Here is a 17,995-nt window from a genome sequence, read left to right as displayed (position 1 = left end):
GTTAATAGATATTGAATATTGAAAATGTTGATGGATATTGAATATGTTGAATCTTTGAATTTGTAACTTAGGCATCACTTATTTTGGTGTTGAATATTGAATTAGTTCATTTTTTAGTTGTATCATTTTGGTACCGAAATGGTACCGATACCGTACCGATACCGATTTGGCACGATGCGATCTGATACTAATTTTGGCAAACCATAATACCGTACCGTACCATACCGATTCAAATTTCGGTATCGTACCGCACCGTGCCCACCCCTACTTGTATCAAACATTGTTGCTATTCTCTCACTTTTTCTTTCCGCGGTGTGCCAATTTATACACATTATATCATATAACGGGCGAAGACAAAACAAAAAAAAAAAAAAAAACAAAAACAAAAACAGTAAAGACACATTCTATTTCTGAACAGTAATACAATGATTGAAGCTGTTTATTTTCCAGATTTCTTTCTGGGGTCATTCATATATGTGTGTAAGAATATTTTTATAAATACACTACTACAAAAAGTGACAAAGACGACCAGAAAAAACCGACGGTCTAAGTGAAAACCGTCGTCGTTTTTTAAAAGACGACGGTTCTATAAAACTGCCGTGTAATAACACTTAGACACCTAAAAAATGGAGATTCAAATGGTTGTTCATAAACAACGACGTATCTAATTAAAAAACCGACGTCTATTTGAAACAGGATTTCCGCGATGTAAAATCAAAGCAAATAAAGAACGGCAGAAGTTATGAATCGACCGACGTAGAAAGTAAAGGCGGCGATTTTCAAAAAAGCCGCCGTTTTTACGCAGAAAATAACACGACCAAGTTTTCGTATAAGGCGCCATATAATTACAAATAAATTCACGGCGGTAAAATACAAAATATCGCCGTATTAAATTAATGTACAACGACGGAAAATAAAAATATATTGACGTCTTTCTTGTATAGTTCTACGACGGTATCTTTAAATCTCACCACGTTTGTTTTTCATTTAACGACGTATTATAAAATTTAACGTCGTATTTATTCCCTTTATACGTCATACCTTATATTTAAACCGTCGTCTTAATACGAATTTTTTTTATCAATTTATTTCTTTGATTTTGTTATCATACGTCATACTATATGTAAAGATGAAGCTTTTTATTAAAAAAAACGTCATCTATTATATGTAAAGATGACGATTTTTATAAAAACCGTCGTCTATTATGTGTAAAGATGATGATTTTTATAAAAACCGTCGTCTATTATATGTAAAGATGACGATTTTTATAAAACCGTCGTCTATTATGTGTAAAGATGACGATTTTTAAAAACCGTCGTCTATTATATGTAAAGATGACGCTTTTTATAAAAACCGAAAAAACCGTCGTCTATTATATGTAAAGACGACGAATTTTAATTAAAAACCGTCGTCTATTATATATAAAGATGACGATTTTTATAAAAACCGTCGTCTATTATGTGTAAAGATGACGATTTTTTAAAAACCGTCGTCTATTATGTGTAAAGATGACGCTTTTTATAAAACCGAAAAAACCGTCGTCTATTATATATAAAGATGACGCTTTTTATAAAAACCAAAAAACCGTCGTCTATTATATGTAAAGATGACGCTTTTTATAAAAAATAAATCGTCTATTATATGTAAAGATGACGCTTTTTATAAAAACCGTCGTCTATTATATGTAAAGATGACGATTTTAAAAAAGGTCGTCTATTATATATAAAGATGACGCTTTTTATAAAAAATGATCGTCTATTATATGTAAAGATGATGGTTTGTTATAATAACCGTTAAATCATGATTGTTCATTTATAACCGTCGAAATTTTTTGTCCCGTTACTTTATCTCTGAATGTTTATTTTTTTCGATTTTTGGTGTAGATGATCTCGAAGTATAAACAAACAAGTTTGATGGTTGGATCGTTGAAACTAGTTTCTTAGAATGCGTATGCCATCAAAACAATATATTCACTAACAATTAAGAGTTTATTTATACTTTCGTTAAATATAACATAAGATTTTGTGGTATCCACTAGTGTAAATATTTTAAATTGAAGATCAAATTCAGTCATTATATTCATATAGGGTCAAGGAGTGTAGCGGTAAAAAATCATCAAAATCGGAGTTAAAATAACCGTTAAATCATGATTTTTCATTTATAATCGTCGAAATTTTTTGTCCCGTTACTTTATCTCTGTATGTTTATTTTTTCTGATTTTTGGCGTATATGATCTCGAAGTATAAACAAACACGTTTGATGGTTGGATCATTGAAACTAGTTTCTTAGAATGCGTATGCCATCAAAACAATATATTCACTAACAATGAAGAGTTTATTTATACTTTCATTAAATATGACATAAGATTTTGTGGTATCCACTAGTGTAAATATTTTAAATTGAAGATCAAATTCAATCATTGTATTCATATTGGGTCAAGGAGTGTAGCGGTAAAAAATCATCAAAATCGGAGTTAAAATAACCGTTAAATCATGATTTTTCATTTATAACCGTCGAAATTTTTTGTCTTGTTACTTGATCTCTGAATGTTTATTTTTTCCAATTTTTGGCGTATATGATCTCGAAGTATAAACAAACACGTTTGACGGTTGGATCATTGAAACTAGTTTCTTAGAATGCGTATGCCATCAAAATAATATATTCACTAACAATTAAGAGTTTATTTATACTTTCGTTAAATATAACATAAGATTTTGTGGTATCCACTAGTGTAAATATTTTAAATTGAAGATCAAATTCAGTCATTATATTCATATAGGGTCAAGGAGTGTAGTGGAAAAAAACGTCTATTGTATGTAAAGATGATGGTTTTTATAAAAACCGTCGTCTATTGTACGTAAAGATGACGCTTTTTATAAAAACCGTCGTCTATTGTACGTAAAGATGATGCTTTTATAAAAAACAGTCTATTGTATGTAAAGATGACGCTTTTTATAAAAACCGTCGTCTATTATATGTAAAGATGACGATGTTTATAAAAAACCGTCGTTATATTATATGTAAAGATGACAAATTTTTTTTAAAAAGCGTCGTCTTTTAAAACATGCTAAAAAATAGCCGCTTAAGTGAATTACTCGATAAATTTTTAAATTTTCACCCGTCTTTGAAAATCTTATCTCTCATTAACAACCGTCGTCTTTTAAAACACGCTAAAAAAAATCTACTTAAGTGCATTCGCGCTTGTCAAATTTTTAGATTTTCCCCCGTCTCTGAAAACCTTATCTCTCCCTCCTTGAAACCCTCCTATACTCTCTAAAACACCCTCATGAAACTCTCTACAAAATCATCAAAAGATCGATATCAATGAAGGAGTTGAGAGATTGAGGTCTTAGCAAATCAATAAGATGTAGATGGATGTTCTGTATTTGAGAATCAAAGCTTGTTGAAAGGTTCGATTTGAAAGTCACCTAATCTCTTAATACCCTTCTATATCTTGCTAGTGAATTCTGGATTAGTCTCTTTGCGTTTTTGGTATGTTCTTTGTATCCTTAATTTCAGATTTTGTCTCTCTTGATTTGTCTGATTTGTTTACATATTTTTTTTTATTTCTGGTTTCTTTTTAGATTTTCTGATTTGGTTATCAGGAGATGAGGAGGAAGCTTGCAGATTTATAACTTTTTCTTTTGCAGGTTTTCTATGTGAGTCGTATGTTTTTTTGTTGTTGAAAATTTGCAGGTTCTCGATGGTCTTTTTTATGCTCATTTTACAAGTTTTCTATGGAAATATGGACCAATGGTAAAATTTCTCTTCCACCTAATTTTTTATGTTTATAATCATAGATTCTTTTTTTCTCTCTTTGTCATTTTGATTTATTTACAGGGATGATGGAGAGACTTGATTGTGCATCATTTGTATGTTTGGATGAGAATGCTTGGATTAGAGTACGCAGTCTTGTTAGGAATTATGTTTGTTGTAGAATAAAGATTGGTTAACTATGTAATAACTATTGAATCTTCAAGTTTTATGAAAGAAACTATTTTGATAAAGCATTATGGTTGGTTTTCTAGTTAAAATCGTTGTATAGCATCATAGGAAATCAAAAAGCATTATTGTACGTAAAGATGACGCTTTTTTATAAAAACCATCGTCTATTGTATGTAAAGATGACGCTTTTATAAAAATCGTCATCTATTGTATGTAAAGATGGCGTTTTTATAAAACCGTCGTCTATTGTATGTAAAGATGACGCTTGTTATAAAAAAATCGTAGTCTATTATACGTAAAGATGACGCTTTTTATAAAAACCGTCGTCTATTGTATGTAAAGAGGACGCTTTTTATAAAAGCGTCTATTGTACATAAAGATGGCGCTTTTTATAAAAAACCGTGTCTATTATCGTAAAGATGGCGCTTTTATAAAAACCGTCGTCTATTGTGTGAAGATGACGCTTTTTATAAAAAAACCGTCGTCTATTGTATGTAAAGATGACGCTTTTTATAAAAAATCGTCGTCTATTGTATGTAAAGATGACGCTTTTTATAAAAAAAGGTCGTCTATTGTATGTAAAGATGACGTCTTTATAAACAATCCACGACGGTTTTCATAAAAAAATCGTCATCTTTACATACAATACACGACGGTTTTATTAAAAACAGTCGTCTTTCCTCCTATAATTAACGATCTTTACCTCTAAACAACGACGATTTTCTTTAAAAACCGTCATCTTTACTGATAAACAACAACGGTGAAAAGCCGTCGTAGTTTGAAACTCAAATAGACGGCAGTCGATTTCACGACCGGGCGAAAACCTTTTACGGCGGTGGTTTCCCGTCGTCTATTTCGATTTTTGTAGTAGTGATATTCTGTGTGACCCACATAAAGTGACTTATGTGATAAATAAATTGTTTAATTGATTTAATAAATATTATTCAGAATTGTTATATTGGTCAAATAAAGGGAAGTAGTTTCTTATTTTATTACCATGATATGCGATAATTGATTATGGGCTTCACTAGGAAAGAGGTCTTCTCTCTGCCTATAATAGTGGACATACTCATCTTATGTGTACGCTGATGAAAACACATATTATGGTTTTCTAAACGAGCAAAAAACCAGAGAAAGAAATCTATTTCCTCCATACTGACGGCTCGCCTACGAATTGCTCAAAACAAATATCTTGATATGGTAGAAGACTAATCATTTCAAGGTACGTATGTAATTTAAGTCTAATTGAATTTTCACCTAATGCTATTGTGAAAATCATGAAGTTCAAGATCTTGGGTCATGAATTGGGTTCTTATGATTTTACCTAACATTAAGTTTACATGTGGTATCAGAGCATGATAAAGAGCTTTCGTGATTTTCCATTATTAATTTTACAATTTGATTTATACTTATTCGAATCATATATATATATATATATGTGTGTGTGTATGTATTCGTTGTGCCATATGAAATATTGTACCATTAAACCAAGAAGGATTACTTTCATGTAGTTGGCGGTATGAATGGTCAATCTTATGAATATTATTTCCTTTTGGTTCTGGTGCTGTATCCATGGTCATTTGAACATGCTTCTCTATGCATAGAATGAATAATAAAAAATAGAGATTTGTTTTGGTGAAGAAGTTCTACGTGAAATCATATGGATGTGCCAACAATTATGTATTTTAATTGCATCGGAGAGATACAATATATATTTATATATGCGATGTCATTAAAGCATATTATGTCTCGGTGTAAGTGCTGTTGGTTACATATCAGTCAGTTTTGCATAATTGATTTGGATGGCTGGGCTATGGTTTCAGTGTAGTAGTTATAAATTTCATATGATTTGGATACCTATGTTCCCTTTTATGCAATAATAATTTTGGGAAAATTGCATAATTTTTGCACTGAATTAAGAATTGCGATTATATTCAATGAAATTTGTAATTAGATGATCTATTTTGTATGATCGACGAACACTTGCTATAGAGATCTTGGTGTAGACATGTACAGTGAATTAAAGTTATTTAAAATAAATAAATATAAGCATATTGTATTTCATTGTCACTGTACTTTGTCTTATGAGTCGAGGCAATCTAAAATTCTATTGCTCACTGCTGTGTTACAAACATCATATATTTATCGGTTAATCTAATGATCGATTAACTATTAAAGTGTATCAATTAATCTTATGTAATCAATTGACTATTACAGCTATTAATTTAATTTGACATTCATACTATGAATAGTTTGTTAGTCACCAAAGTGGCCGAGCTAGGACGTTCCTTGAATATCAAATTAATTAATCTAATAATCAATTAACCATTAAAGTGTATTAGTTAATCTTATATAATTAATTAACTAAAAGAGTTGTTAATTTAATTTGATATTCATATTATGAATGGTTTGTTAGTCACCAAAGTGGCCAAGTTAGAACGTTCTTTGAATATCAAATTAAATAATAATTAATCAATTACTTGTGATTTAAGGATGCTTATAAATGAGGTTGAACCTTATAATGTTTTCAAGGTTCGGGCATCTTGAGTATATTGATTTTCATCATTCACAAGACGTATGGATCACCCAAAGGTGGATCCACTATTCATATGATTGGTGATATAAATGAAGTACTTGTATATGTCTTATTTAGATTTGTTTTGAATATCCAAAGATATCAAAGTTTTTAACTAGGAATATATATTTACCAATACTGTAAAATAAATGCATCATAATTGTTAATTATTGGTATTGTCATAATTTATCCCAAAGAAGAGTTATGATGATAGTCTATTGATGTTCAGACTACATAAGTCTTATATATGTTTGTATGTGTTTATCACTCGAAGCATTAGTATTCTGAGCATATTACAAATTATGTTGCAATGTCACTTTTGTTAGCGAGATCCTAGTCTTATTAGGATATTTCTTTCTTATTCTATTAGGATTTTATTTATTTCCTTTTTGTATAGTTATTATGTAATTAGGACTTTTCTTATTTTCTAGTATAACCCTGCTAGGGTTTGTAACATTGTGTTATAAATACCTCATTTCGGAGAATGAAATAAATCTGAAAAAATATTCTACCCATATTGTTTGACTTGGCATCAGAGCCTCCTTTTCTGGTGACCTGTGTGTTGTGCTCACCCGTGTTCTATCCCCATATTTTTTTTTCTTCTCTACATGTGCCGTGTGTGCCCTCCTCGGGTTTGCGTGTCTTGTTGTAGTGTTCGTGCATCTACTGTGTTCGTGTCATTTCTGTCTTCGTGCATCTGCCGTATTTGTGCCTCTGCTGTGTTCTGCCGTATACTCTGCCGTAATCTGTTGAATTTCTGCTACAATCATGGGTGATAACTCCATTGTTGGTGCTATTGCTACTGCCTCTACAAATTTGTGTGTCTCTGATTCTATTTCAGGTTCTGGCTCCAATACTTGGATAATTGACACTGGTGCTTCTGATCATATAACTTATGATGCTAAATTTTTTGATGAGTTGTCTAGTAACACCTGTGACCCATACATAACTAGTGCTAATGGCTTGCCCTCTCCAATTACTGGCGAGGGCACAATCTCTCTCACTCCTACTCTGTCCTTGTCTCGTGCGTTACTAGTTCCCAATATCCATTGTAACTTGTTATCTGTTGGTCGATTACTTGATACACTTAATGCTTCTGCTACTTTCTATCCTACACATTGCTCTTTTAGGATCTCAAGACTCACGAGACGATTGGGGCATGGTAAACGGATAGGGGTTATATTATTTGACATTGCCTTCTGCACCAGTTTGTGATCGTGTCGTTAATACTGTTCAAAGTTGCACTGTCAAAGACAAACAACAAATTTGGTTATGGCATCGTCGCTTGGGACACCCATTATTTGGCTACCTTAAGCATCTATTTCCATCTTTATTCCGCTCTTGTGATGAGTCAAGTTTTAAGTGGGAGACATGTATTTTGGCCAAGAGTCATCGCACTATGTTTCCTTTGAGTGACAGTAAAGCTACAAAGCCTTTTGATTTAGTGCATTATGATATGTGGGGTCCGGCTCGCGTTACTTCGAACGAATTTCGTTGGTTCGTCACATTTATTGATGATTGTACCCGACTCACTTGGGTTTTCTTGCTGAAAAATAAACATGATGTTACTTCCATCCTTCCAGAGTTCTGTACTATGGTGTCTACTCAGTTTAATGCTCAGGTCAAAGTATTCCGGACTGATAACGGAGGCGAATATGTGAATACCACTTTGGCATCTTTCTTCCGTGCTCAAGGTATTATTCACCAAACGACAACCCCATTTACTCCTCAGCAGAATGGTGTGTCTGAGCGCAAGAATCGTCGTTACTTGAAGTTGCTCGCTCCCTTATGTTGGACATGTCTGTTCCCCATCATCTTTGGGGGTATGCTGTTTTATCTGCTGCCTATTTGATTAATCGTACTCCTAGTCGGGTTCTTGATTTCAAGACTCCACATGATGTGTTTGGTGACCATGTTTCCCCTATCTCAGTCTCCAAGTTGCCCCTTAAAGTCTTTGGGTGTGTTGCCTATGTTCATGTCTACTCTCATCAACAGAGTAAACTTGATCCTTGTGCTCTACGATGTGTTTTTATTGGCTACTCGTCTACTCAGAAAGGTTATAAGTGCTATCATCCACCTACCCAGAAGGTGCAAGTTACTTTGGACGTGAATTTCCATGAAGAAGTGCTCTATTATGTATCTCCCTCCTCTCCAATTCAGGGGGAGAGGGGGAGTGAATTGGAGAGTCTTGGATTGGAGAATGATGTGTTTGAAGATGCTGCTCTTAGGAAGGAAACGACTTGTCGCACTGAAGCAAGTGACCGGTCACTCATATCTGAAGATGAAACTTGTGGTCCCTATGAAGAAACTACTGATCGCCCTTTGGAACTCGATCAGTCGCCCATATCTGGAGATGAAGCAGGTGCTATCGGTGTCAAAGCAAGTGACCAGTTGCCTGTATCTGAAAATAATGACAGTGATTCTTGTATGGATGAGTTCGATGTAATACCCCATCTGCCCTGCCATTGCCCCAATCTACTCGTGATAGTGAATCAAGTGAGGTAATTTCTAATGATCTACCTGTGTCAACTTATCAGTTACCCCTATGAACCACTTGTGGGAAACCTAAAGTACAATATTTTCCTGATATACATGCCAAGTCTAAGTATCCCATTAGCCATTTTGTGCCAACTCATCGTTTGTCTAAGTCATATGCATCATATTTATGTCAATTATCTAGTGTATGTGTGCCAACTAAGCTGCAGGATGCTTTATCTAACCCAAAATGGATGGATGCCATGAATGTTGAAATGGATGCCTTGAACAAAAATAAAACATGAGATTTAGTTCCTTTGCCACGAGGGAAGAAAGCTGTTGGATGCTGATGGGTGTTTACTTTGAAGCATAAATCTGATGGTTCCATTGACCGTTACAAGGCTAGATTGGTAGTAAAGGGTTATACTCAGACCTATGGAGTGGATTATTTGGAGACCTTTGCTCCAGTGGCAAAGCTCAATACTGTGCGTGTACTATTGTCCTTAGCTGCTAACCGCGCTTATTACAATTCGATGTCAAAAATGCATTTCTACATGGTGACCTCAAAGAGGAGATTTACATGGATCTGCCTCCTGTTATTCCTGTGACCTCTAAGGAGGGTGTTGTGTGTAAGCTGCGGAAGTCTTTATATGGATTGAAGCAGTCCCCAAGAGCGTGGTTGGGAGATTTGCAGCATCTATGAAGAAATTTGGGTATGTACAGAGTAACTCAGACCATACTTTGTTTCTAAAGCGTCATAAAGGTAAATTAACAGCTTTAATTATTTATGTTGATGATATAATTGTAATTGGAGATGATCAGGCAGAAATGCAAAATCTTCAGAAGTATCTGGCTTCCGAGTTTGAGATGAAGTCATTGGGTGATTTGAAGTACTTTCTTGGGATTAAAGTTGATAGATCTAAACATGGTATTTTTATGTCTCAAAGAAAATATATTTTGGATTTACTTGTAGAGACTGGAATGTTATATTGTAAACCAATTGATACACCTAGTGAACAGAATCATAAGTTGGGTTGTATCCTGATCAAGTCCCTACAGATAAAGAGCGTTATCAACGACTTGTGGGGAAATTGATTTATTTATCTCATATACGTCCTGATATTGCATATGCAGTGAGTGTAGTGAGTTAGTTTATGCACTTTCCTAGTGCAGATCATTGGGTGCTGTGATGCGCATCTTGAGGTATCTGAAAGTAACTCCTGGAAAGGGGTTAATGTTTTGCAATTATGGTCATATAGATGTGGAAAGGTATACAGATGCTGATTGGGCTGGTTCGGTCACTGATAGATGTTCTACTTCTGGGTATTTCACATTTGTTGGTGGTAATCTTGTTACTTGGAGGAGTAAAAAGCAAAAAGTGGTGTATAGATCTAGTGCCGAGGCCGAGTACCATGGGATGGCTCAAGGTGTGTGCGAGTTACTATGGTTGAGAAGATTGTTGAGAGATCTTGGGTTTGGACCCCAGAAACCCATGGATCTGTATTGTGATAATAAAGCTGCAATTGCAATTGTGCATAACCCTGTGCAACATGATCGTACAAAGCACGTAGAGGTTGATCGACATTTGAAGTTAGATGCTGAAATTATTTCTTTTTCGTTTATATCATCCGAGTACCAACTGGCAGATGTTCTTATGAAAGCTGTGTCTACTACGGTCTTTCTCAACTCGCTTGATAAGTTGGGCATGCGTGACATCTTTGCCCCAACTTGAGGGGAGTGTTAGTGAGATCCTAGTCTTATTAGGATATTTCTTTCTTATTCTATTAGGATTTTATTTATTTCCTTTTTGTATAGTTATTATGTAATTATGACTTTTCTTATTTGCTAGTATAACCCTGCTAGGGTTTGTAACCTTGTATTATAAATACCTCCTTTCGGAGAATGAAATAAATCTGAAAAAATATTCTATCCATATTGTTTAATTTCTCATTTTGTTGTGAACAAGTCTGGTATCACCAAAGTGTTCTCGGTCTTGATTAGGCATTTCAAAATGAGAAACTCATTGCTATTATGGTAAAGCATTGAGGATTAAAGACTTCCCATAAAGCCTGTAATAAAAGATCAAACATATTGAGCTTTATGTTTATGCGAATAAATAGACATTGCAATATACATTAAGGCTATGCTCCATTAATGTGAATAATGCTAAATAATTCTTGAGAATTGCTAAGAAGTCCATTACATGGACAACATTGGTTGACCTTCCCATCATGAAATTTGATGGTATGCGAAGCATGAATGAGTGCATTATTGAGCAGACTAATTTAGCGGCAAAATGAAGTCCTTTTCATGAAGAAGATAAATCAATTTCACTATGAAGAAGGCGAAGCATTTACACAATATGATTCAAAAAGAAAGATAAGTCTTCCGCTTTTATGTGTTTCGAATCAATTTTTAGATGAATTTTCGTATAATGCTTGATGAATTAAATTATGTGCTAAAATTTATGTTTCTAATAGCTCAATGCAAAGTTGCTCTTGATTCCACATTTTGGAATTATATATTCAATTTAATGGTCATAATTTAGATTTATTGAAAGCATATTATGTTCTTACCGTTTCAAATCTAGTTGGAATTTTGTTTGGAATTTGGCAATAATGTTTTATCCTTTAAAGTTTGGTGATGACTGTTTCAGTCTCTAAAAGAATGCCTATTTTGTTAATTGTGGTATTCTATTAATGATTTACGAAATTAAAGCATAATGACATTTTCTTTAAATGTTTTTTATACTTCGCATGATTAAATTAGAAGTGACTACTATTTGATAAATTAAAATTCAATGTTCTTATGGCATAAATGACTGGTAATGTGTTCAGAGAAAGAACTGGGGGATCAATAAGGAAGGAGGTTCTTTTGAACCTATATTTAATTGATCTCTTATTGGTGTGTAAGTGGATTGTATTAAGGAAAATAATTTAAATACACCAAGAAAGATGCCATAAGAAATTTGTAGCTAATTGAAATTATTTATAAAACATGTGTTCACCTTATAATGCTCTTGGTTAGGGGTATGTGAAGTAATTTATTGTTACCTATACCATTATGGATACATGTTCTTACTACAACTATTATGCTAATTGGGTTCCTATTACAGCAGTTTCAAATAAGAAATTATTTAAAAGGCAGAAAGTAAGGAATTACACCATTATGTTTTGGGTTGCTTATAATGGAAGTAAGAATTTACTGCTCACATGAGAAGGAATTGGACGTTTAGAATGTTTTCTGGCTACCTTATTGGTTACCTAGAAAAGTCCAAATGGTACATAGTTTATTATCTTAACCAGGGCATGAGATTATTGAAATTAATAATGTCAGTTTCATTTTAAATGGTGAAATTAGTGGGAGTGGATAACCAAGAAAATTGGTTTTATGAGAAGTTAGTGTGCAAATTTTTGCATGCATACTTCATAATGAAATTGTTGTTCCTATAGTTGCGAACAGTTTTAACAACAAATTAATGAATAACTAATCACTCCATTATGACTGCTTCACTTGTGAAAGTGTAGTAGAGAACCACAAAGAATAGCATTGAGATGATGTCAAGACATTAAGCGTGTTGGTATCTGCTACTCTAAGTGATTATTTGATATATCTACAAGAATCTAACTGTGAGTGTTGAGTAAGATTTTGATTTTATTTTCACATGTCGTTAAACATATATTGATTCTACTAAATAGATTTATGCCATGAATGATGAGTTGAAATCAATTTGCCGAAATGAAGTTTGTGATTTCGTCAATTTGCCTGTAAAGGACGAGTTGTGTGTAAGGGTGTCTTCATGACTACATACAACTCCAATGGGAATACAGATGGATATAAAGACACACTATTGGCCAACGATTTTACTAAGAAAGAAGGCATATATTATAAAGTGACACATATATTATAAAGTGACATTCTCACTTATTTCTAAGAATGACTCACTTGGATATTTATGCTATTTTGCTTGCTATATATTGGTCTTGGTTTTCATTGTTGAAAACCATTAAGCTTTTCTCTAAAAACCTTGAATGAAATATATGGATGAGACCATTTTTGTGATTGGAATTGAAATATTCCAGAATGGATCACATGAATTGTTAAGTTTGTCCCATTATGCATATATTGTAAGTGTTCCAAAGAGACATGATATGGAATAATGTTTATTCATTAATGTTGCTCCAATTCAGAAAGGGGACAAGTTTAGCATTATGTAATGCCCATAAGAGTGAACTGGAACATTAATAGTACAATGAGAATTCATTATGCATATATGGTTTGCTTTGAGGCCATAGTTGATGAATTGAAGTTGAGGGTAGTTTTGATCTTAGGACTTGGTGTTTATGTTTTATTGCCATATCGCTAAGAATTTATGTTGATACCGCAATTGCCCTTTTCTCCAAGAATGACAAGTGTTCTAAGAGTGCTAAACATAATGGAATTAAATACCTTGCCATTAAGGAGGTTTAGAAACAAAGAGTGTCTATAAAGACAAAACTTATGCTTGCAAACCAAGTGAAAGGTTCTGGCCAAAGACATTAATAGTTATGTTGAGAAGACTATTCTTGGTCGTAAACCATGATAGTATTTATCATGTTGTGTTTTGCACAATGACAGTTTACTTACACTACCAGAAAACATGCTTTATTTGAAGACGAGTAGTCGTCATTGAAACATGTAAATTCCTCATAGTTGACCATATGTGATGCATTTTCGGCGTCACACGGGTCATCACCTATACCCCGTCACAGATTGTTTGATGTGACAACTTTGCAACTCGTCACATATTGGTTCTATATGTGACGAATGTTTCTCACATACAGAGCCTTTGCGCGAGGCATCTCTTGTCACTTATTGTATCGATCGTGACAAACCGCATTGGTCACATTTCATAAGCATTCGTGAGGAGTTGTATCCTCACATATTTATGAAAATTGTGACACTGTATATCTCACATATAATCCGACCAGCATTCAATTCAATTCAACTCAATTATCACTTGTATGTCTCATATATATTATCTTCATGTATAATATAGCAAAATAACATATTCAAGATCCCAAAGTTTCACAAGTAAATTGAACTCAAATTTCATTCCATTACATCAAAATAATTACATTGTTTGATATACAATCCGTATACTCATTTCTATACATTGTTTGAACTCAAATTTCTACACTAAGAAACTTCAGAGATGCCAAATCAGTATACTCATTTGTAACAGCAAAAATATCCATACAAACACCTGCTTAAACAACGAATGCAGCCTGTAAAATTGTCAAAGCTTACATGGATTGTAGTAGCCTAAACAAACAATTTGACCTTATAATGTCATCTAAAGCCCTGGATTTGGAACCACACCATCCAAATGGATCCTTAGTTTTGGTGACACATGTATTCACGAGATTAAGCTTCAAATTCTATATCCTAAAGCATAACCCTAACTAAACCCACTCATAAACCATTAGGAGAAATTTCTCATCTGACACAACAAATAAAAGAGTTGGACACAAGAAACTGAACACTGACTCTCATTGTCATCAACAATGGCACATCCCAATGACATGACGAGAAATCCTTCAGCTCTACATATTATTATCTTATTTCTTCTAAAGTATTGCCGATTGTAATATAAAAGACAGACCAACATAAAAGACAGTTATGCCAACTTATCACTTTCTCAGGGCAACATTATTTGAAAGGTTATATACATAATTTAACTCATTTAAATAGAAGAAAGAGCATACCAATTTGGCATTGAATAATACCTGTTCAAAGCTAAAACTTTCAATTCCACAATTGTTTAAAAAATTAAGCCCTGATCACAGTACAAGGGGTTCCTAAGGCCACCAATTTAAATTCAAAGACGACATTAAGATCGATTACACTAGATAAAACATTGAATATACAACAACATTATGAGATATCAAATTGAATACTTAGCATATATAAACCAAAATCGATTACCTCACTGTCATTGACTATGCAAACCCAGGGCCACAAGATAAGTACATAAAAAAAAATTCCCAGATTCCTAAAATAGCAAAATTTTAAAAATACTAATGCCAGAACTTCTAATGTGCCTAGATTTGTTACTATGAAGTCTTCTCAACAACCAAAGATACAAGTATTGTCTATGATAATTTCTTATTTAAATTTTACTAAGAATGAGTATTTGTACTACAGCAGAATTGGTCTTGCTAGCAATTCCTATGGATTATAATCTTTCTTGGTTCTTAGATTCTATTATACTTGAGAAAAATGCAAGAAATTGACAAAACCCAATTTGCATGTTCTAGTTGACAAGTAAAATATAAGAAACTTTCTTCACCAATAGAGTTGGATTTTAATCGCAATCGGCAATTCCTATTAATAATCAACATTGTTAATCATTCTCACCATAGCAAGGACTTGCAGATACACATATACGAGGGAAAGCAGAACCTCAATAACTTTGACCATTCACCGGATCTGTTTTGACAGACTATGCTGGATCCTAGCAAGAACTTGTTGCCATTGTAAATTTCAAACACTATGATGAGGGAATTAAACTAACAGAAAAACCAAAGAAGAAAAATAGACAGATTTAGCTTTATTTCCCTTCCATATCCTCAATTTTCTCAACAACTAAATACAGAAAAAGAAAACCTCAAAGCATTAATATATCACTAATACACAACACAAATTAAAAGAAACTTACCTCAAGCACAAGATGGAAACAGAAAAATCAATCAAATTGAGCCAGAGCAAAACACCCAGAAGAAATTATCAGCTTTCCAATTCAATTTTATCTAAAATATTCAAGAAAACCCCAATGAACATATCTTATTAACAACCAGGAATAGCACTACAACAATGTTTACCTGTGGTTGTTTACCAATGGAACGTGAACTTAATTAACACTGGTTATCGTTGGGCTAATAGGATTGAGAGAGAATTTGTTGGTATTTAAATGAGGGAGAACAGGTCATGCGAAGGGGGAGAGAGAGAGAGAGAGAGAGAGAGAGAGAGAGGAGGACGACGAAGAAGTGTTCGTCGTCGTCGGAGAAGAGGAGGTGGAGGAGCAGTGGTCGTCGTTGTCGGTGCTTGGTGGTTGGAGGTAGATGGGAGCGTCGATGCTGTCGAGGAAGATGAAGTGTGAAGTGATGAACTATGTTTTAGATGTCTTGGGGATAATTTTTTTTTTTTTAGCATAAGGGACACTGCACATCGTCTCTTTTGGGCTTGCCATTCATGCTGTGTGATGCATTCCGCATGTTCGTCATATTTAATCTTTTCATTTTGGCTCCAACATTTTGCGCAAATCAATATGTGACAATTCAAAAAAATTATGTGACGAAAAAGCTGCAAAAATATTTTTGCATCCTGGGAAGACCCTTATGTGACGATTTGTAAAATTTCCTCACTTATCTTTGGTAAATGTGACAAAATTTTGAGCGTCACATATAATTTCGTCATAGAAGGCCTGTTTTCTTGTAGTGTTATTTTGACACTCTGAGCTCAATAATTGAATATGTTTCTGATATATCCTGTTTTCCCTTAGATGTATACATGAATGAGATTGGATGAATGATAACAAGAGTAGTCTTTGACAAAGACATTATTGGACCTTTTATGATACTTCTCACTTATGGACTGTTTTAGGTGATTTACTAATGTTGTGGTACATGGAAGGGATTATATCGCTTATTGATGCATAACCGCCATGACTCACATTGGACAATTGCTTAAATGTGGTATTTATGTCGACAATATGAAAGTGAGGACTATTCTAAATGTATCGCGCGCCTAATGTGAAGGGAATATTGTGGGAATGGTGTTGTGTAGAGATTTCTAAAAACTCTACAAGCAAACATTGAGAGTATAAATCACCTAGTAAGCCATATCTAATATGAAATCAAAGTAAAAGTAGAAGCATTAAATAAACTAGGGATTCATGCAAGTCTCATTTGGTGAAGGGAATATTGTGGGAATGGTGTTGTGTAGAGATTTTTAAAAACTCTACAACCAAACTTAGAGAGTATAAATCACCTAGCAAGCCATATCTAATATGAAATCAAAGTAAGAGTGGAAGCATTAAATGAACTAGGGATTCATGCAAGTCTCATTTGGTCCCAATCTTTATAAGTCTTTGAAAGTGTGCACCAAAGACTCTCTATATCCTATTTGAGAGAAAGATAAGATGTTCATACCCTTGGAGTGAACCTTGAAACCAAGAATGGTGTTCAAGTAGAGGGAGTGGTCCCTTTGTTGTTGGCTCTCCATTTGATGTTGATTCTTCATCTTGTAGCTCTCCAAATAGGTACAAAGGTATGCACCTCCCCAAAGCTCTTCACCAAGGATTGAATGAGATGAGAGAATAAGTAGACAACAAGTGAAAAATGGTGCTAGCACCCTCACTTGATGTAATAGATTGAAGGGGTTAGGGAGAGAGAGCTTGATGTTTTCTCTCTTCCAATTTCACCAATTTGAAAACCCTAGGATAATAGGATTCCATAGCTACACATTTATAGGATAAAAATGTCACTAGAGTGACAAAAATGACCCCAAACCCTAGTGTAGCCACGCTTCCCCCTTACCCGCCCACTCAACCCCCCCTTTCCCCCTTTGTGTGTCATCTTTTGCTATTTTGGTCCAACACATTAATCATATAATGTGTCACATATGTGCCTAAGTCCATATGGTAAATCCCTTTTGAATTTCCAAGTCATACGGGACCTTTAATTAAAGTTTCATAACTTTAATTGAATAATTAAATTAAGCTAATCAATTTAATTACTCTAGTGACTTGACTAATTCAATCACTCACTTGTCTAACGAGTGTTGGTCCTGCTCATCCAAAGTTGACCATGTCAAGTGTCGGGTCAACCGTTTGACTTTTGACCTTTGACTTTCACATTGACTTTGACCAAGTCACAAAATCATTCATTCTCTTCATAATTTCCCAATCGATTCCTTTTCGATGTGCGATCTTATAAGTTCTAATTATTGAGGCAGCGG

The sequence above is a fragment of the Prunus mume genome, linkage group LG1 (genome assembly GCF_029339155.1).
Source record: "Prunus mume cultivar Tortuosa linkage group LG1, ASM2933915v1, whole genome shotgun sequence".
Classification (NCBI taxonomy): Eukaryota; Viridiplantae; Streptophyta; class Magnoliopsida; order Rosales; family Rosaceae; genus Prunus; species Prunus mume.
This window is presented reverse-complemented; position numbering follows the sequence as displayed.